The sequence below is a fragment of the Cnephaeus nilssonii genome, assembly GCF_951640355.1.
Source record: "Cnephaeus nilssonii genome assembly, chromosome: 14".
Lineage (NCBI taxonomy): Eukaryota > Metazoa > Chordata > Mammalia > Chiroptera > Vespertilionidae > Cnephaeus > Cnephaeus nilssonii.
In genome coordinates, this window is record NC_137085.1 from 45105146 (window position 1) to 45126840 (window position 21695).

Consider the following 21695-nt stretch of genomic DNA (forward strand, 5'->3'; position numbering starts at 1 on the left):
ATGTATGTATGTATGTATCTGCTGCAGAGGGAGAAGTTTAGTGTGCGTTCAGTGATCCCAATGAAGCACTGGGAACCCTGGTTTCTGAATTGTGCTAGCCTCTGAATGTGGGTTGAGTCTTAGGCTCCAGAGTTGACTCTTAGCCAGTTTTGGAGTCCCAGTGCTTCCAGTTACTAGGTGTGACCCTCACACTATCATTGAACCATGAAGTCTTAGTTTCCATAACTGTAAAATAGGCATTAAAAATAGGTGTGTGGTTGTAGAGTGCCTGGCTTAGTAAATAATCTGAATGTTAGCTGTCATCTGGATAAATTGCATGGCCTTATTATTATTATTATTATTATTATATTACTGTTTTTTGCAAGAGAAATAAAGTAAGGATTCTGAATACGTTGAGCGATCTGGCAGGTTGCTACTAAAAAATGAGTTTCAAGCAACTAGGCAAAAATGTAGGTGCAAATGGATGGCCACAGACTCATAAGACTGTTCATGAAAATGACATAATCCTTGGGTGAGGGAAGGGCGGGGGAAGGAAGCCCAGGGAGTCACAGAGGCCACCCAGGAACTGCTGAGGAGCTCTGTTTTGTAAAGGAACCTGCGCAAAAGGTGGTGGGCATGTCCGGGAACCAAGGTGCAGAAGATGAGTTAGGACCCGTGAAGGAGGTGGAGAAGGCCAAGTCTAGGATGGCCAACACCTTAGGAAATATTTAAAAGTTTCTGAAGGTGGAGAATAGCAAGAAAGGATTGATCCAGGACTTGGGAGTTGTTCTGAAATGTAACAGGAGACCCAGAGGTAGCAAAACTGCTCATTGTAGGAAGTTCAGAAAAATTGAGAGGAAACCCCATTTCCCCCCACTGTTAACATAGTCCATTGGTATTATTAGCTTAGTTTATGTTCTGTAAAGTGGCATGAGCACTGAATTAGTGAATACTGAACCATAGCTACTAGAGATTTAAAAAACAACAACAAACAAGTTAAGGTTCCTGTGAGCTTCCGGTCATAACATTTTGCCAACTGATCAAATACATAGCCTTGTTTTGTGTGTGTTTCTGTTTAAAGACACCTTATTTAATATGTATTGTTGATTCATTAACACTGAACTCAGGGCCTACAGCACTATAGCTCAGCGCCTGAATGAGGCTTACCTAACATAACGTGTTTTCTCTGTAAGGCACATCCTTGCCTTTTTGCTCTTAGGAACACAGGACAGCATTTCAGCACTACTTTTGGGGGCTATTTTAAGCAACAAAATTACCGGCAAAAAGCACACAAATGCAAGCTGTGGAAAGGATACTTGTTTATGGGATGAGAGCTAAAACAAGAAGGCAGAGTGTTGCCTTGTCTGACCTCAGCTGGGAATGTGTGCGTAGAATGACGTGAATCTTTCTCCACTCTGCACATGTCCACCAACGACCATGAGCATGGATTTGGGAGTTACAAATGAATTGCAGTGAGCAGTCCAATTTGCAAATACAGAATACTTGAATAATAGTGAGGATCTACTGTATTTTTAGCAAGCCTTTTTTGGGTAACTTACCCATCGCTGTTGAATTTTCCCCCCAAAAGATTTGTCAGCTTCTTGTAAATTATCTAGTCTGTTCTTATGGCCTTTCAGATTTATTCTAAACTCTAAAAATCAAAGGTAGTTGCCACTTAGAATTTCTTGCAAATATTTTGCAGTGGTTATCCATTAAAATTTTTGTGCACTCCAGTCAACACAGAAAACTCAAGGATGATGATTTTTAATTGGAAAGGGCAAAATAAATGTAGGTGGAAATGGGTGGATGCCTAGGCTGAGGGAGGTGATCGAGTATGTAGTGAATCCAATTTGAGTGTCCAGGCCCAGCTTAATCATATCTTAGGATACTTAAAAGTCTTGTCAGAGGTAATCCCTTTTAAAATGCATTGTAAACTTAAAAATACTGTCACAAGTTTAGGGCATATTATGATTTGTAGGCTTCTGTTGACAATCTTGGAGAACAGGAGAAAGGCCCAAAGGACTGAAACTACAAGCAGATATTCTTCAGAAATTGAAAACATTTTAATTTTCTGAAATAGAAAATGATAAGATTTTCCAAGTCTGGCCGAGAAAACCCTAAGGTGATTCCCTAGCAAAATTGTTTGTTTTTTTAAAATACATTTTTATTGATTTCAGAAAGGAAAAGAAAGGGAGAGAGAGATAGACACATCAATGATGAGAAAGATCATTGATCGGCTGCCTCCTACACGCCCCTTACTGGGGATTGAGCCACAACATGGGCATGTGCCCTTGACGGGAATGGAACCTAGGACCCTTCAGTCTGCAGGCCGACACTCTGTCCACTGAGCCAAACCAGCTAGGGCTGGAGTCGTCTTAGGTTAGATGTGTTTGTGACTATCTGCCCTGTGCCCTGTTTTTACCTTTCTGACTGCCTTTCACACATATTGTGGTCCAGCCAGATAGAACTGTTCCCTCCTGCAGATAAGTGCTTCTCTGTCCCTGGAGCAGTTTCATCTTGTGTTGTACTTATGTGAATGTGTGTCATCTCTCTCTTTCCTGGGAGATAAGCTTGGTCTTACTCATTGTTTTATCTCTCATGGAACTAGTTCGGTGTCTTCTAAATAGTAAGTGTGAAACCATCTTGGGATGGACTAAATAGAGGGGAGAAGGGATGGGTTGTAATTACGAAGGAAAGCATCAGTGGTTGTAAAAAGTCAGCATGAGTTTTCCAAGGATAGTCTTGTTTCTTTTTAAATCAGTTATTTATTAAAGAGAGAGAGTTTGAGTAATGTCATTTTGGGAGATATCAGAGTAACACGAGGTGTTTAGGATCCTTTTATAGATAAAGTGAAAAGAAAATATGGACGTGATTATAAGAGACATAGACGTGTTGCAGGTTAATAACTATTTGATGTTGTGTAATTTACTACCTTGCCAATGCTATTTTCATTTTTCCATTAAAGAAGAGGGAAGGAAGTTTGTACTTTTTGGGGGAGAGTGTGGTGCTGTGGAAGGTGCAGGGGTAGATTGTGGACAGGGATGTAGGGGGACTCGGGAAGCATAACCAGGAACTAAATGTCCTTGAGAGTCTCATGTTTTTGTACAAAGATGAATCCACTTTGTATTTTATTTTCAACATACCCATATTTGTTTTGGTTTAAAAATATTTCAAATTATCATAAAGTAAAATGATTTCAGTAGCCCTTCCAAAATGACTGGTTAGAGAAATTGGTCTTTGATAAAAAAAAAATGATGGGTCAGCCGGGCCAGCGAGGCTCAGTGGTTGAGCATCGACCTATGAACCAAGAGGTCACGGTTCATTTCCTGGCCAGTGCACATGCCTGGGTTGCGGGCTAGATCTTCAGTAGGGGGCGTGCAGGAGGCAGCTGATCAATGATTCTCTCATCATCTATGTTTCTATCTCTCTCTCCCTTCCTCTCTGAAATCATGAATGGTGGATCAAATTTGTGTCTGTCCCAGTGATGGGAGGGAAGTGAACCAAATGGATGCTAGAAATCAGGATAGAAAAAGGCTTCAGAACTTGAAGAGGATCAAGGTGAGCAAATGTACAGTTAAGCTCCACTGAATACCACTTCCTTATTTATAGGATAGGGTGGGGGGGAAAGTTGTGTATTGTGGAATAGGGAGACCTGGATCTAGAAAAGCTCGTGCTAAAAAAGAGGGAAGGTTTTAGCCAATCGTGTGACGTGGTCGGCACCTCCGGCAGCGTTAATGCCGCAGTGTTCAGAACAAGGAGAGAATCGTCCCGTTGTTTCTTCCTTGGCCAGGCTGCCTCTGAGGGCTTGCTTTCAGCTGAGCTCTGCATTTTTAGAGGCAAGCCAGGGAGTAACTGGACTAGAAATTTTGCCCTACAGGAAGAGTTGAAAGGCCTTTGGGTGGAAAGGAGAGCAAACATCCCTCAGCCTCAGGGGCCGAATTAGAACTTTCAGATAGAAGAACATTCTTTTCTATGTCAATTAATTCAATATTGTTTTCTGTGTATGCACACAGAAAATGGGAGCATATACTAGTATGCTATTTAGTAATTGACTTTTTTTTTTTTTAACCAAAAGTAATGTGTATCATTTCGTGTTAATACTTACGGATTTATATTGTCATTTCTATTGGCTGCATAGCCTTTCATTTTATGAATGCACACACTTGTTTTGTTAAAACCATCTCTTACTGGTAGTCGTTTTGGTTGTTTCCAGTTTCTTAATACCATCAGCAACACTACAATGAACATTTTTGAAATATCTTCAACACTGTTGTACTCGTCAGGATATGTCTTTAGGACAAATTCTCAGAAATGGAATGGCTAGGTCAAAGTCAGTCCCTGAAAACATTTTTTAAGTCTTTGGGTTGCCGTACCAAACTGCCTTGCCAATAGAACTGGATGTGTTTGAAGAAGTTGCATTACCCCAAGGCAGACGTGCAATAGAAGGGATTTGGGCAGTGGGCTGTATGCTGGACAGTGATATAAGATCCCTTCAATAAAGAACATTATAAACTTGAACAACAAAAAAAAAGATAGATACAGAGACAGTAAAGCATCAAACAGACTGTCAAATTACAGGAGGAAGGTTAGGGAGAGGTGGGGGAGATAAGAGATCAATCAAAGGACTTGTATGCATGCATATAAGCATAACCAATGGATGCAAAACTCTGGGGGGTGAGGGCATATATGGGAGTAGGGTGGGGGGGGCAATGGTAAGATATGTACACATATAATACCTTAATAAAAAAATTGAAAAAAAAAAAAAGAGAGAGAGAGTTTCATCTTCCTTCTCCTCAGGTCACTAGTGGAAGGAGGAGGCGGCGGTGGTAACTAAGGAGGGATAGGGTTGTGATGGTGTCCTCTCTTAAAAAAAAAAAAAAAAAGGATGTCACAGACATTTTACATAGGATCAGGTGATTATTTTACCCAGAAATGTCATGTTTCAGTCTTAGCATGTCAATCCTACTGTTGTAGCAAACTAGTTGTTAAGAGTCTGTAAGGCAAATAATGCAGAAGATTTGTGCAATCAAAACACACTGTAGAGAGGTGAGAGACTAATGGTTGCCAGAGGAGAAGGGAAGGGAGGTGGGGTGAAAAAGGTGAAGGTATTAAGAAGTACAAATTGGTAGTTGCAAAATAGTCCCGGGGATGTAAAGTGTACAGCATAGAGAATATAGTCAATAATAATCTAATAACTATGTATGATGCCAGGTGGGTACTAGACTTATCATGGGGAGCACTTTGTTTTTTGTAACAGTAAGGTCCTCCTTTCCCCCCTATTACCCTCTTCCAGCCGCTCCCGTCCTCCCCCGGGATCACTGTGTAAGGTATACAAATGTCTAACCACTATGCTGTACACCTGAAACTAATACAAAATAATATTGACTATCAACTGTAATTGAAAAACAAAATTCAAAAATAGTTTTAAAAGTTGTTTTTTTTTAAAGCACTATAGAAATCAACCAGTGAAGGAAGGCATATCTCAGGCTGCAAGTCAGTGCTGTTAGGTTGTTATGTATGATAGGAATAGCAAAGGGTCATTCAGCCCTGAGATCCCTTGGCAGGTAACAACTGGGAAATTACCCATTTTATAACTTATATAGATTGAGCTTTGCTAATCTAAGTAAATTGCATTTTCCCCACATTACCTTTGCTTCTGGGGAGGATAGAAACAGGCAGAAGGGTGCTGTAGGTCATGTTCCTAATGGAAAGCTCAGAATGATTTAGCACGTGTTTTATCCTTGTAACCCAAAGCCCAGCTCCCGTGAGATGAATGGTGTACTGATGCCGTCCGGGCGGTGGATTCCAGAGCTGGGCTAAGCCACATGATCTCTCAAGCATTAGTTTCTTAACCTGTAAAATGAGATGAATCATTATCGATGATCAGTACTTCTCAGGGAGTTATTGTGAGGATTACATGACATGATATGTAGGACAGTACTTTATAACCTGTAGAACGCTGCACAAATGTCAGCTGTCACTATCGGCTAATGGAACGTTCAGCCTTAAATCTCTCTAATGGATAAAGGCAATAGTAAGCTTTATCAAGGAAGAAATGGGGCCCAATTTCTCTTGTTTTTTTGTGTTCTTTTTTTTTAGGAATATATTTTTATTGATTTCAGAGAGGAATAGGGAGAGAGAGATAGAAACTTCAATGATGAGAGAGAATCATTGATTGGCTGCCTCCTGCACTGGGGATCAAGCTCACAACCCGGGCATGTGCCCTGACCAGGAATCGAACCATGACCTGGTTTTATAGGTCAATGTTTAACCGCTGAGCCACACTAGCTGGGCAGTTTTTGTATTCTTAATGTTTGGTGCATAGTTGCAACTCACTAAATATTTGTTGAACGGATTAAGGAAATATTTGTGTAATGTAGGCTGAGCTGGTATAGAACAACATTTTCCCCCTTGAAATAACAGTACTTATTCCACAAAGTTGAGAACTTTGTGGAGTAAGTACTGTTATTTCTATCTTACAAATGGGGAAACAGATCCATTGATCCTCAAATCACTCCGATAGCCAGATCATGCATTTTCAGGTCATTTCTAATCAAGTACTTTCTTTGATTGTTTGAGAAAAGGTGAAACAAGCCTGTGGTACATAGCTCTGTTGGGTAAAACCATTTAAAGCAAACTGATGAAATATTTGTCAGACTTTATTGTTTACTGACCATTAATAGAACATAATTTTGTTTGTTTTATTTCTGTCCTCACCAAAGTCTCTGTTACCAGAAAGCTAATTCTGTTATCCACGTCCCTAATATGGCAACTTTGTATTTCTGTTCTTTGTGCATTGTGTTTGGTCTTAAACTGTGAATATTCTATTAACTGAGAGCTCTGAATAGCCTTTGTGTCACTGGAGTGATACTCCGTCTGTCAGTTCCATGCATTGTGTTTGAGAATAAATGTGCTGTTTTATTTCTGATGGGATTTCTCTCATTGCCACTAATAATATGACATTGAAAAGATAAGCCTATGAATAAACCTCATAAGTGCTTTCATTGCTGAAACAACAGTCTTTCATTTTAGGATTACATGATTATATATATGTGTCTATTTCACATAGGTAGAACTGTCAGTGTCTTAAATCTAGAATTATGTGTATACTAGAGGTCTGGTGCATGAAATTTGTGCATGGGGGGAAGGTCCCTCAGCCCGGCTGCACTCTCTCCAATCTGGGACTCCTTGGGGGATGTCTGACTGCCGGGTATCCCTCTCGCAATCTGGGACCGCTGGCTCCTAACCACTCACCTGCCTGCTTGCCTGATCACCCCTAACCCCTCTGCCTGCCTGCCTGCCTAATCGCCACTAACCCCTCTGCCTGCCAGCCCGATCGCCCCTAACTGCCTCTGCCTGCCAGCCTGATCACCCCTAACCGCCTCTGCCTGCTGGCCTGATTGCCCCTAATCGCCCTCCCCTGCTGGCCTGATCGCCCCTAACCGCCTCTGCCTCGGCCTCTGCCGCTGTGGCTTTGTCTGGAAGGAGGACCAGATGACTGGAAGATGTCCAGTCTACCTGGTCTAATTAGTATATTACCCTTTTATTAGTATAGATATGTGTGCTTTGCTAGAGAGAGGTTCCATATATTTTTTTAAAAATCAGAATCTCTACTCTATGGTCCAGAAATGTTTAGGGACCACTGACCCAGGAAATTCAATTCAGCCTGGTAGCTTGTTTTGATGTATAGTGGCCATGTCACTAAAAAGTGATGGGAAGTACCTAGACTAGTACCATGTACTTGTAGGTGCTAAATAAATATTTGTTGGAGACCTGATAGAAATCACATGTTCTCTTCTTATCTATAACACCTTATGGTCCCTGAGCTTCTAGAAAGATGACCAGGACTATGTTTTACTCATTTCTTGGCATCCTGACTTCTCTCACCTCTGTCTCCCACAGTAACGCAACATGTACTGTCTAGATCAAAGTAGAAATCTTTAAACTCTTGATTAGACGTCCCCATTCATACAAAACAGTTTGAGCACACGTCTTCAAGATAGACACGTTTATAAATTTATATAGATGTATATATCTATGTTGAAGATACATGCTCAGATTGTTTTAGAATGATAATAGAAAGTACACATAATAGCAATCCCATATAATAAAAGGATAATATGCAAATCGACCGAACGCTGGAACTTCTGGTCGCTATAACATTCACTGAGCACCAGGGGGCAGACACTCTCAATGCAGGAGCTGCCCCCCTGGTGGTCAGTGTGCTCCCACCGTGGGGGTGCCGCTCAGCCAGAAGCCAGGCTCACGGCTGGCGAGTGCAGCAGCGGTGACGGGAGTCTCTCCCACCTCTGTACCAGCACTAAGGATGAGCGGAGAGCGGGCTTAAGCTGTCAGTCAGACATCCCCCAAGGGCTGGGCTCCCGGACTGCAAGAGGGCGCAGGTCGGGCTGAGGGACCCCCTCCCCCCCGCCCCCCGAGTGCATGAATTTTGTGCACCGGGCCTCTAGTGCTAAAATAAGAAAGATGAAAAGCCACATTTTAAAATGCATTGAGCCGAAACCGGTTTGGCTCAGTGGATAGAGCGTCGGCCTGCAGACTGAAAGGTCCCAGGTTCGATTCCGGTCAAGGGCATGTACCTTGGTTGCGGGCACATCCCCAGTAGGGGTTGTGCAAGAGGCAGCTGATCGATGTTTCTCTATCATTGATGTTTCTAACTCTCTATCCCTCTCTCTTCCTCTCTGTGAAAAATCAATAAAATATATTTAAAAAAAATAAAAAAATAAAAAAAATGCATTGATAACCATGATGGCTTCATATTTACATTAACTAATATTTAAAAAGGCGCAATCTAGACTTATTTCTGCTCATCCCTACCTTCGTCCTCCTCATTCCTGGGCTTGCGGCAGTTCTGGTTTTCTGTGGCTCCCCTCCTGCCTCCTAACACCCTTTTTGCAGATGCCCTCACTGTTAAACATCCTCTATACTTAATTCAAATTCTCGAGAATCAGGATCTCATTGGTCCGGTTCACCTTATGCCAGGTCAACTCATGTAAATTTCCTTGATAAACAGTGTTGGTTTTGACTTCATCACTTGGCACAAACACAGCTGTTCAGGTAGCAAGGAGTGTGGGTGGGACAGCTTTATGGAGAAGAGGCTTGGTGTGGCTAGAATGGTGACTGGCCTCACCTTGCACTAATATGCCTGTGGGAGTAGAAGAGACACCACAGTCTGACTCCCTCTGTTGTTCCTTTGCAAATTCGTGCCGATGTCCTCTTAAAGACCACTAGGCATGTTAAGCAAAGTTTTTGTGATTTAAATAAACCAGAGACCATTTATGCCTCTGAAGATCTTCCCCACCCACACATCCACCTTTCCTATCTCATTACTACTGGGGAGGAAATGGTAGCAGCGCCATCTTTGAGACTTAACCCATAGTTCTTGCAATAGGAAAGACTGGTTTATTGTTTGCTCCCATTCAGCCTTTAAAGATTTCTTGTGCAGAACACCACTCGCTTAAGTCCCTTCTGCATAGAGAGGAGCCAGTAAAGAAAGTATCTGCAGTATTTCCCAGTTTGGAACTGCCATATAAATGAAGCGCATGTTTGGGAATGCGAAAACCGTTTATGCGTCCACGGGAATGTTTTCTTTGGAAAGGCACACTCTTCAGTCCTTTTCTCATAGGACTTGAGTGCAGTGTTGGCCCATTTTAAAGGCTGTTGGGCCCCTGGAGCAGGGCATGAGCTTGTCAGAGCCAGACCTTCTCATTTGAGTATGTTCTTGTTGTTCTATGACTTTTAGTGCCCGTGTGTATTGAATTTAGAGGTAATTTTTAAGATTGGCACAAGACTATCCAGCATGAACAAAATGTATATCTTCTAAGAGAGAGAAAGAAAGAGAACTATCATTTCATTGAGCGCCTAAGCTCAGCACGTGGCATTTTTTGTTTTATTTCATCTTTGCCCCTAAGAGGTAACTATGATCATTCCCACTTTACAGGAGGGCAGACAAAGCTCAGAAGTTGTGATTTGGCTAAAGTCCCAGACTAGTAGGTCAGGTGTGAGGTAGAAGGTAGATCCTGTGTGATGATAGCGTACATTTCTCTTAGGGAACTATATGCCAGTGGTGGTAAGCTTTTAACACACATTACTTTATTCATTCTCACCACATTTAAGTTTTATTAGTTTTAAAAATCAGTTTCATGAGATTGTTTTTAGACCAAGAACAAACTATTAAGAAATTGATGTAGCTCTTTTCAATTATTTACATATTTTTATGTCAACTCTTCAAACTGCATACCCAGTTTTCACTTAACTTTAAAAACTAAATATTTCCTTATCTTAATAAACTCTTCATAAATGTTTAATGTTTGCATAATAATTTAATTAACAATTTTTAAGTTTCTGACTTTTGGTTCTGTAATAGTTGGGCAGTGAATATGTGTCTAAGTCTGTGGGTTTTATTATTAAACATTTTCTTAGTGTGTATTATTAGAAGTAAAATTATAGGGTCAGAAGTTATATTTATTTTTAAAACTGTAACCACTCTAAAGGCCCTTGATGCATTTTACTAGTTTGATATCTTTTAAAAATGGGAGGGATCCGTGTCCACCCCCATGGTGGTCTGTGAGTGTCCGACTCCCTGTAGACCAGCCCACAGAGGGGGGAGGGGATGGATGGTTCTGGTGCTCCCACACCCAGCTGTAGGCTCCATCCTGGACCCGCTCCTCTGTGGGGTGTTTGTGTGACAAGGTGGTGTCATGTGTCTCCTCCACAAGAAAAGGCATTGTTACCAAGGCAAACAGTGCTACTTGATACCGCTATGTACACGCCAGAGCCAGAAAAAGCCTTCACCAGGGGGATTGTTGACAATTGCTAGAGGTTGTGGCGGTGCAGAAGTTACCTAGTGTTCCTTTGGCAACACATGTTCGTGGATTTGTTCTAATGTTGGAGCCCTTCTTAAATGAAAATTCTGAACACCCACACTGGGGAAATATGTATAATCCTATATAATAAAAACCTAACATGCAAATCAACCAAACGACAGAACGACCGGTCGCTATGACGCACACTGACCACCAGGGGGCAGATGCTCAACATAGGAGCTACCCCCTGATGGTCAGTGCGCTCCCACAGGGGGAGTGCCACTCAGCCAGAAGCCGGGCTCATGGCTGGCGAGTGCAGCAGCTGTGGCGGGAGACTCTCCTGCCTCCACTGCAGGAGGGCGGTAAGGAGTGAGGGGTCCCAGACTGCAAGAGCCCCGGTCTGTGAGAGAGATGTCTGACTGCTGGCTTAGGCCCGATCCCTGAGGGATCGGGCCTAAGCCAGCAGTCAGACATCCCCCGAGGGTTCCCCTGACCCCCTCCTCCCCCCAGTGCATGAATCCATGCACCAGGCTTCTAGTAATAACATAAAAAGCCTTAGAAATGCATTGATTGTTAAGATTTAAATAAAGGAGATCCCAGGTTGTTGAATAAGGCAGGTTGCTTTTTTTCTTCTTTTTTTTTTTAATATGCAAGGAAATAGCCATGTTTCACTTTAAAATAAAATAAAAATTAAAGAGAGAACACATTTCTAGTAAGGAAACAGCAAGGTATGCATTAAAAGTAAGGGAAAACCAGGCACTTATAATACCATGTAAATTTACAATAAGAAACCACATAGTTCTGCTTTTTTTAATGAACGCTGAAATGTAATTGGAGCACAGAGCCTCAGCTGAGAAATTTAGACACCTAAAGTGAAATGTTTCTTAACTTATCAGAAAAATTAAAGGCAATTGATTTCGTTTAAAGGCAGTACACAGATTATTTAGAGAATAAAGATGGGTTTTTAGGAAAGTGCTTGATGAGTATTTGGTAAGGACGCAGATATTGGTCTTCATCTTTTTGGCTCATAAAATCAAGTCCTAAACTCACCCCGAGACATTCTTCCAGTTAACTCGTGGGTGTAGGAGCAGCACAACCTGGGAGCGCGTGTGTTTGCCGCTCCACCCAGGAGGTCGCTGGGAGGACATGTCCATTTTTCTTTTGTCAGGTATTTTGGTTTAAAACAAGTTGGAACTGGAAAGTCAGTGTTTTTCCTCCACTTATATATCTCCACCTTGTATTTGCAATAAATAGCGATTACAAATACATATGTAATTTTTAAAGGACATATAGGGTGTCCCAAAAAATGTATACACACACTTTGAATAATTAGAAAGGCAGTGTTGATGAAAAAAACATTTCATTTTCAGAATTGAGCTATCAGCTGTTAAAGTGTGTATCTTTGGGACACCTATACATGTCAAGCGGGAATTTTTAGTATGCCAGTGCATTCTTTGCATCAGTATGTTTTAACTGATGAGCTAACAATGGCTGTTTCTAGCAGGAAGATCTTCCGTTCGTTCTTTTAGAAAATTTCTGACATATGATTTACTTTATTTTATTTTATTTTTTAATTGTTTTTTGTTTGTTTGTTTTGTTTTTGTTTTTTGAGAGAGAGAGAAACATTGACATGAGAGCGAAACATCGATCGGCTGCCTCCTGCTCACGCCCCAACCGGGGAGCAAACCCACAACCACCACATGTGCCCTGACTGGGAATCGAATCAGCGACCTTTTGGTGCACGGAACAGCGCCCAACTAACTGAGCCATGCAGGCCAGGGCTGAAATATGATTTCTTGTTGGTCTAGGACAGTGGTCGGCAAACCGCGGCTCACGAGCCACATGCGGCTCTTTGGCCCCTTGAGTTTTTAGCAAAGGCCAGCTTAGGAGTACCCTAATTAAGTTAATAACAACGTACCTACCTATATAGCTTAACTTTAAAAAATTTGGCTCTCAAAAGAAATTTCAATCGTTGTACTGTTGATATTTGGCTCTGTTGACTAATGAGTTTGCCGATCACTGCTCTAGGACGTGGTGAGGTTGTATCAAGGGGCAGATCTCTTTAGGACTTGCTTTTTCATTCTTTGCCATCTTGTCTGACTACAGTCTGTATCCTGGAACAGTGAAGGTGAGGTTTAACAGGTCATTTGTTTCCAGCACGTTTTGAGAAAAAATGCTTGAGCTGGTACAGATTTTAATTACTGGCCGGCGGAAGAGTCTGACTCGCAGAAACCTTGATGCCGTCATATCCGGATAGGCGCTTCCTTTCCCTCCTAGGGAGTTAACGCCATCACCAAAGGCCGCCTTCACATCAAAGAACAAGAGAGAACTTGTGAATGTGGAGGGCCTAGATCAAGAAATTAAATTTGCTGCCTTACCAGTCTCTAAATGTATCCAATAAATAAGCCAATTTTTTTAGGCCAGAAGTAATGTAAGTCACTGCCAGTGAGAAAAGGAAGGTGGTGAGGGTAGCAGGGATGATGACGTCAGAGGCATCTTCTTCTTATTTTAAAGACGACAGGAAAATGGTCGACCGTGTTTTCCAACTCACCCCTCGCCCCTGAGATTGATTGACGTTCGCTTTAAAAGTCCTGCCTGCAAAGACAGGAATGACTTCCTTGTAAGAGTGATTGATGGAGAAGGGTCAGGCTTCCTCCCTTACCCGGTAATGGAGATGCATGCGCACTCTGAGACTTTACTATCAGCCTGGGGTAACAGTAGATGGACACTTGTTGTTTTTGTCATTGAACCGAGCTTCAATTAGAGGCTCAGAGGAGAGCGCTAGGAGGTGCTTGGAGGGGTCAGGCAGGAGGATCAGGGGGGCTGTGCCCACCCACCTCTGCTCTGTGCTTCCAGGGTGTTTGCCATGGGAACCCGGGTTGTCTTGCGAGTGGAAGGAGTCATCTTGCCCGACAGAAGTAGGACTCACCGAGGCATAACTAGCATCCTCTGCCTTGGCCCGTGGGCTGCACTTATTTGAATGGCTCACCTCAGACTCACTCCTCTCTTGGGAAAGGTGACAGAAGTTCTGGGCCTAACATTCCAGAAAGGCTGAGGAGCAGTAGGATGGTGACTGGGCAGGGCGCCAGCTGTCTGTGCTGAAATACCAGAGCCCGGGCTCTGATAACTAATGGGGCTTGAGAGTACATTCCCTTGGCACACTTTACAGCTTGACCCAGTTGACGGGGGCACTCTGGGGAACCGGCCTCAGTTTCCTCTCTTTCTTCCCTAGAGTGAAATGTGGCATTTACATGATTGTTAATATTGAAACCAGCACCTGCACCGCCCCATTCTCAACAGGGAAGAAGCCTTTGTTTTATAGTTCTTTATTGAAAATACTACTACTCTCTTTTTTAAGTGTATATGTATTTTAAATGGGAGTCTGTATGTGTTGCATTCTGTCTTTATACACACGGCAGAACTTGAAGTCATTTGTTTTCACGAGGAAGAATTAAAAGCATCTTTTCAGATTATTCATAATTTTGAGATAGATAACATTTGCTAGGTTTTATCTAGTTTATTTGTTTGTTTATTTATTTTTAAATCTCACTGGAGGACATGCTTAAAGGAGAGGGAGAGGGGGAGAAGGAGGGAGGGAGGGAAGGAGGGAGGGAGAGAGAGAGAGAGAGAGAGAGAGAGGTGAGAGAGAAACATCCATTGGTTGCCTTCTGTTCACGCCCCAACTGGGGACTGAACCCTCTACCCAGGCATGTGCCCTACCCGGGAATCAAACCACAAACTTTTAGTGCACAGGGAAATGCTCTGCCAACTGAGCCACTCCGACCAGGCTCTTTTTAAAAATATATATATAAAGTTTTCTCCCATCTTGCCTGGTAAATGAGAGCTCTCTGGTACTTACCTTAAATGTTACAAAGTATTTTGATTAAAGTAGTCAGCAATATTCTAAAAGACAAGGCCTTAGCTGATCATTTGGTGACATCCTTAAAGTTACATAGTAATAACCCTCCAATCAGATTTACAGTATTATGGAGGTAGGTATTTTCACTGTACATAGGGAAAGTTAAAGCACAGAGAAAGCTAGTATAGTACTTGCTTGGGGTAAGTCAGATGGTTGATAACAAAAGCCACATTCTTAGTCCTTTAGTAAGAGACGTCTGTTTTATGTAGTAAATTAATCAGAGAGATAATATTCTAGATAATAGCAAAGGATAAGCTTAATGAATGGTTCTCAAACTGTGGTGCCTGGGCCAGCATCATTCATCCTCTGAAAGCTTGTTAAAAATTTAAATTTTTAAAAATATATGTGTTTCTATTGGTTTTTAAAGGGAGAGGGAGAGATAGAAACATCCATGAGAGAGAATCATTGATCAGCTGCCTCCTGCACGCCCCCTACTGGGGATCAAGCCTGAAACTGGGGCATGTGCCTTGATGTGTAATCCAACTGAGACCTCTTGATTCATAGGTCGATGCTCTACCACTGAGCCACAGCAGCCAGGCTAACAGTGCCTTTATAAATAATTCTCTGGGAAGGTTAAGATATTTCTCATTTAAACTTTGGGGATAAGAACACACTGAAGCTCCTTATGGTATCTTCCAAACCACCTGACAGCGCCACCTGCTGGTCATTACCTGCTAGAACGTCATTCCCTCACTCAGAGTACAGCGAGGGGCCTCCTGCCCCCTCATCCCCGGCCACCCCCAGATGTGGTCACTTCTTCTACAGAGAACGGAAGGAGGAGAAACACTGGAGAATCCGGAGCTTTCTGTCCTGGGGCTTGTGGTTTAAAGGGTAGATCTGAGCCAAATGGTAACCCCATCATTGGTTGCCTTCTGTTCATGCCCCAACTGGGGACCAAACCCTCCATCCAGTTTCCGATCTGAACAGTAAAAAAGAAAAAAAATTGGCCTTTGTTTCCTTTGCTTCAAGTGGAAATATTCTCCCTACTTTATATATCTAGATATTAGGAAAGGAAGTTGCTTTGGATGCCTGAGTGCCCTTTATTCCCTCTATAATCTCTCTCAAGTGTGACTTTTTTTGGCCTTTGCCAAGCAGTCGAGGTTAAAAAAAAAAAAGTATTAGCAGTATCGTTTGCATGGATAGCAGTCAGTCAGACATTTCATTTCTGATTTATTAATCCTAAAGGAAAAAAGGTATTTTCTTGATCCTCTGTACAAAATTTTAAAAATTGAGTATATTTATCTTATTTTTTTCTCCTGGAACCGTATAACAGTTTGAGAGTGTATCTCATAGTTGGTTTTTAAAAAACATATACATAGATGTATAAATCTAGCTGTTTCTATATTGTTAACAACATTAGTGCAAGATTTTTAAGGAAAAATTAATTATGAAATTTGAAAATACCCATTACCATGTTGGATATTACCACATGCTTTTCCATTTGAAGAAATTGTGCTTGGATGTTCATGGGAAAAATTATCCTTACCCTACCATTATCTGTCAGAAACCAGAGCTCTCTAGACAACTGTTTTCTCTCCCCTCTGCATATTTAACTTTTATTTGAGATATAGGTCTAAGCTATGCTAAGGTGACAAGCCTGTCCAAGGGGAAGGACCGATAGCAGAGCACTCTGACTCCTGGAGTTTTACTGTTATAGCTTGATTTAATAAAGTGCCTGTACCTGAAAACAGGTAAAGATGGTAAAGCTTGCACACGGCATTAATCCTAAAAAATGCTATCAGGGCTCGGCTGGCGTGGCTCAGTGGCTGAAGGTTGACATATGAACCTGGTCCGGGCTTAATCCTCAGTGTGGAGCATGCATGCAGGAGGCTGCTGATCAATGATTCTCTCTCATCATTGACGTTTCTATCTCTCTCCTTCTCCCTTGCTCTCTGAAATCAACAAAAAATATATATGTTTTACAATGCTGTCAAGGGCAACCAGGGGGTTGCAGAGGATCTGTGAGTGCTTCTTCATCTAGAATTTCAAGCAGTACATAAAATATTTACACAGCACAGTGATGCTTCACCCCTGACAAGAGCACAGGTTCAGGTGTGTACCGGCACTGCAGGCATCACTAACGGATGAGCTGCCGAAGAACCTTGAACGGTATTTGGAATGTTAGAAAGTCAGGTACCTGTCATGGGGTTGGGTTTGTAGTGACTGATAAAGTGGCCCTGGTTCCTAAACATAAATATTTATCTTGTTACCAAAATGGCACTTAAGCATAAAGACACAACATCACAGAGGAGGGAGAAGAAGAGAGTTTTCCCATGGAACTTAAACGAATGGATGGCATCCAATTGGTGTGGCTCAGTGGTTGAGCATCGACCTTTGAACCAGAAAGTCACGGTTCGATTCCCGGTCAGGGCACATGCCTGGTTTGCGGGCTTGATCCACTGTAGGGGGCGTGCAGGAGGCAGCCGATCGAGATCAATGATTCTCTTTCATCATTGATGTTTCTGTCTCTCTCTCCCTCTCCCTTCCTCTTTGAAATCAATAAAAATAGATCAATACGTACAAAGCTTATTTGTAAAATAAAAATCTAATGATAAATTTGCTAACTGTGGATGCCTATTACATTTTACCTGGAAAAGAGGAATGGTAGCACCTGCCCAATGGGCTCTTTGTAAGGATTGTAAGACTAAGGCACCTCAGGTATGTGCCCTGACAGGGAATCCAACCCACAGCCTTTTGGTGCAGGGGACGATGCTCCAGTCAACTGAGCCGCCTGGCAGGTTTGACCCCAGGTCGGGCACATGTGGGAGGCAGTCAGTCAGTGTTTCTCTCTCTCTAAAAAATCAATTTAAAAAAGCATTCTTCAGGTGAGGATTTGAAAAAAAAAAAAAAAAGGCACCTTAGTAACAATTTCTTGTTTGTTTTATAACAGTGATTACTTCTAGTCATGACTTTACCTGCATGTTCTTTAAACCCTCGGAATAGACCAGTGAAGTAGTGGTGTTTCCATTTTAGAGATAAAATTTTAACAACAAGGAACACATATTTGCAACACATAAGGCAAAGTTTGTATATAGTATCCTGATACAAGGCTACCCCATGACATTATGGTAAGGATGCTTTCTGACTCTGATAGGCTTGAATGGGCTTTGCTCCTTGTAGCCAAAGGTTCCCAATGAATATACCATCTTCTCTCCATTATTAGGGTACTAAGTTATTAATATCTCTGATAGACAAAACGGTACAACAAATGAGTAAGACGAGCATTCTAACAGAAAAGTAAAGGACATACACAAGAAGCGCAAAAAAATGTTCAACCTCAGATATGCTAATGAAAATGAACTTTTAAAAATCTATAAAATAGGGTATTTAAAAAAATAATACTACACCGTTTTAGAGGGAGTGCAGAGAAGTGTACTACTCATGTACCGCTAGAGCATAGAGTGGCTGAAACATTGTATGGGGTGAGTTATCAACAATATCAAATCCATGTACTTTCCATACCTCTGACCCATGTCCTTATCCCTAACAAATACTTAATGGTGTGTTTGAGGATATCCATCTCACTGTTACCTATATAATAAAAAATTGCAGCCTTTGATGTCACTCATCTATCTTTTGGCTAATGTGCCTCTCCACTCTCTGGGTCTTTCTCCTATCTCTGTAACCACCCCTCTGTGCCTCCTTTATTCGTTCTTCCTCTGCCTCCCTTCATCCTTCACTATCCTCTACTCCGTCCCCTTAGAATTTTCATTTAGTCTTGGGGCTTCAACCATCTTTTTTGAGTTAAGAGTCTAAGAAACAGTCTTTCCCCGCTGTGAGTCACCCCTGCTGTTGCTGGAAGTTTGGACATAAAATGTTGGTTTGGAATTAGAACACATCCGCTTTGACACAAAATCTATGCACATTGGACGTACTTGGAGCTCATCTCCTGGCTCCATGTAGAGGCCCCTGGATTGTGTGTGAAGGTCTACTCGTGATGGTGGAATAAGTTTCTTGTGTGAACTTGGTGCACAACAGTGTGAATGCGTGTAATATCACTGAACTGCATACTTCAAAAAATGGTTAAGATGTTGAATTTTACATTATCTATATTTTACCACAATACATTTTTTATTAAGAAAAAGAAAATGGTGTAATGAATAAGAATCTTACCTTAAGGCACGAATGCTTGTAAATTTCAAAAGCATTTGCAGAGCTGATGCAAAAAAATCCCGGATTTGTAAAAATCCTAATGTTGTCCATGCTGAAGTGCAAGACTAACTTAAAAAAATCAGAATAGTCCTTTTCAAATCGGACAACTAGCTCAATAAACACAAGACAATGGATAGTTCTGTTAACCCTCTCAGTGTGATGGTTAAATTGTCTGAAAGGTGGGTGGGCATTGCCAGAACTGGAGCTGGGCCTTGCCAGAAGGGATAAGAAAAGCTGTATCTTGCCTGGGGAATGATAGCTGCAAAGGCAGGGTGTATGCATTCTTTGGAGCAAAGACTTATCTGATTAGAACAGAGGGTGTTTGTTGGAAATTGGAGGAAGATAAGATAAAGCAGATCTAGACTGAACTTGGTGTTTTGTATGTTTGGTGTTTTGTTTGTTTGTTTTATGGAAGAGAAATTTATTACCACCATGGATAAGGATGTAATAGAATGCAAGACTTGGAAATTAGAACAGAGAGCTTCAAAGTTGGAGATAATTCTGTAAGGTAGGGTGGGAATGACTATTGGTTGAGTACCTGCTGTATGTCAGGTGCAAGATCTCACAGCCCTTATTCTTACAGCAACCGCAAGGGTAGGTGATATTATTCCCATTTTATGCATAACACACTGAGTTTTGAGGAAATAGAATTTGTCTAAGTTCTGCCTGTGCCTAGGCCAGGATCCAAGCCCAGGGACATATGCCTTCAAAGCACAGTGAGGATGGAGAACACCAAATCCAGTTTTACAGTGAAGAGAACTGAGACCCAGGAAACAGGGGACTGACTGTTCAAGGTTATACAGGACATAGGATGGAAGCAACTGTTCTGCAAGAGAGAGAGGATAGATGGTGATCCGCAGAGAGAGAACAAGAACAGGTTAGAGCCTGCTGTTACAAACAGGTAGGGGTGCCAAAGAATTTGGTAATAGCGGTGGATTGGAATGAAAAAGAGGTAGAGAGAGGTAGGACAGACAAGGGGACGCTGTGGTGGACTGATCTTGGAGTAAAGGATGACGGAGAGGGATGACTTGGAAATAATCCTGCGGTTAATCCCAAGGGACTGCCATTTATAGAGTGAGTCTTCAAGGGAAGCTACTTTTAAGAGAAAGGCCATGTGTTTTTTATGGGGTGGTCTGAGTGAAATGACAAATGTTAGACGATAAAATGGATGATACCCATGAGCCGACTGACGCGTATTGGTGAGTGCACGGAGAACAGCAGTGGACGTGAAGGTGAAAGGCCATGAGGAGCAGCCTCTGTCTTGGACGTGATGGTGAAGATACACCCAAGAGCAAGCACTAGCCGTGACCTAAAGCCAGGGAGACTTGTGTTTGCATGACATGCCGGGTGCTCTTTTGCTCTGGCCTGCCCCTTCCACCCCAGCAGGAAAAGCACTTCACTGTACTTGGCTTCCTGAACTGCATAGCCGGCTCTCACACACAGTTGATTCCCCTGTCCTGCAGGTCTGCAGCCTAGAAAGGACTATTTCTCCATCACCTTTCCCTCAACCAGATTCTTTTGTCTTTCAGAATGATTGTCACTGTACTGGACAGACTGCTGAACTATTGAAGTCCTTCCGTCTTTTGACCACACGAGGAAATTGTCCATGGAGTTGAAATATTTATTGCAGTAATTTCTGGCCTTCCATAACTGAGGTAAGCTATTCTCTTTCCCATATAGTTGTCATGAAGTTGCTGTGCTTGTCTCTTTTAACTGTGCTTTTTAAGGGACATTAATCCACTTTTCCCCAACCTTTTGTGCCCCAGTAATCCTTCAGAGTGCTCCTAACCTGCAAATGTAGATATGGGTGCAGAAAAGACGATGTTTATAGGGTGAAATATGAGCAAGCTGTTTGACTCTGAAGAATAAAGAGGAAAATGTATTACTCTTCAGATTAAATCAATAAAATATCCCATTTCCATAAATGCAATATGCATGGAGTGGATTATGCTCGAGAAAATCAATAGATGGAAAGGAGTATTATTAAGGCTACTTGAAAAAAATGGAGATACTTAAATATTAATATATTGTTGGCTTTATTCAAGTATAGGAAACCTAGAAAATACAGAGAATTTAAAAGAAAAAAATCTGGTATTCCACACCCAGATATAATCAAGGTTAAAACGGTACTGCATTAAATGTAATGTTTGTATCACAAATACTTGTAATGATATGTGTGTTGTATGTGTTCATTTGCTAGATTTTTTTTTCAAATGAGCGTCATCACATGCTTACTCAGTACCAAGCTAGGCTCTGTACCAATCATTTTACGTACATTAATTCATTAATTCTCGCTACCCTGTGAGGTTGGTACATTTTCATTCCCCATTTAAACATAACAAACTTGAGGTTCAGAGAAATTAAATGACTTGCCCATGCTCACACAGCTGGTAAACCCACTCAGAACTTGAAGTAGTTAGGTACCAAAGTCTACACTAATGGGATTTTTTACACACTTCTATTCCTTAATAAAATGCATGTTCCTTTTTCCCTATCGCATCATTTTAAATGGGCACACTGTGTTCACGATGGGAATGCAGTGGCTTCTCTACCCCCCTCTCCTTTTGTTGGACATTTATTTGTTTTCCTATACTTACGTTTAGAAATAACATTGCAGTGCACGTCTTTTGTGCACAGCCATAATTCCCCTAGGACAGATTACTGTAAGTGGCATTGCTGAGTGAATGGGAACGTGGGAATGTTCTGTCCAGGGTTTGATACACTCTGCTAATTGTCTCCTCAAAAAGTTGTGCCAGTTTACAGTCTCACTAGCAGTATATGGAAGTGCCTGGTGACCCTAAGTCCTCAGCAGTATTGGTAGT

At 41.8% G+C, this 21695-nt stretch overlaps 1 protein-coding gene across 5 annotated transcripts in view; it reads left to right on the forward strand.

Moving 5' to 3' along the window:
• Positions 1-21695, forward strand: part of KANK1 (KN motif and ankyrin repeat domains 1) — a 191129-nt gene that overhangs the window by 46487 nt on the left and 122947 nt on the right. For 4 of the 5 annotated variants that reach the window (XM_079790919.1, XM_079790917.1, XM_079790921.1 and 1 more), the window contains one exon: positions 20403-20528. The gene's annotated coding sequence lies outside the window, so the exon portion shown is untranslated. Of the gene's footprint in view, positions 1-3518; positions 3538-20402; positions 20529-21695 lie in introns of those variants that run through there. The other variant, XM_079790920.1, reaches the window with a different exon arrangement.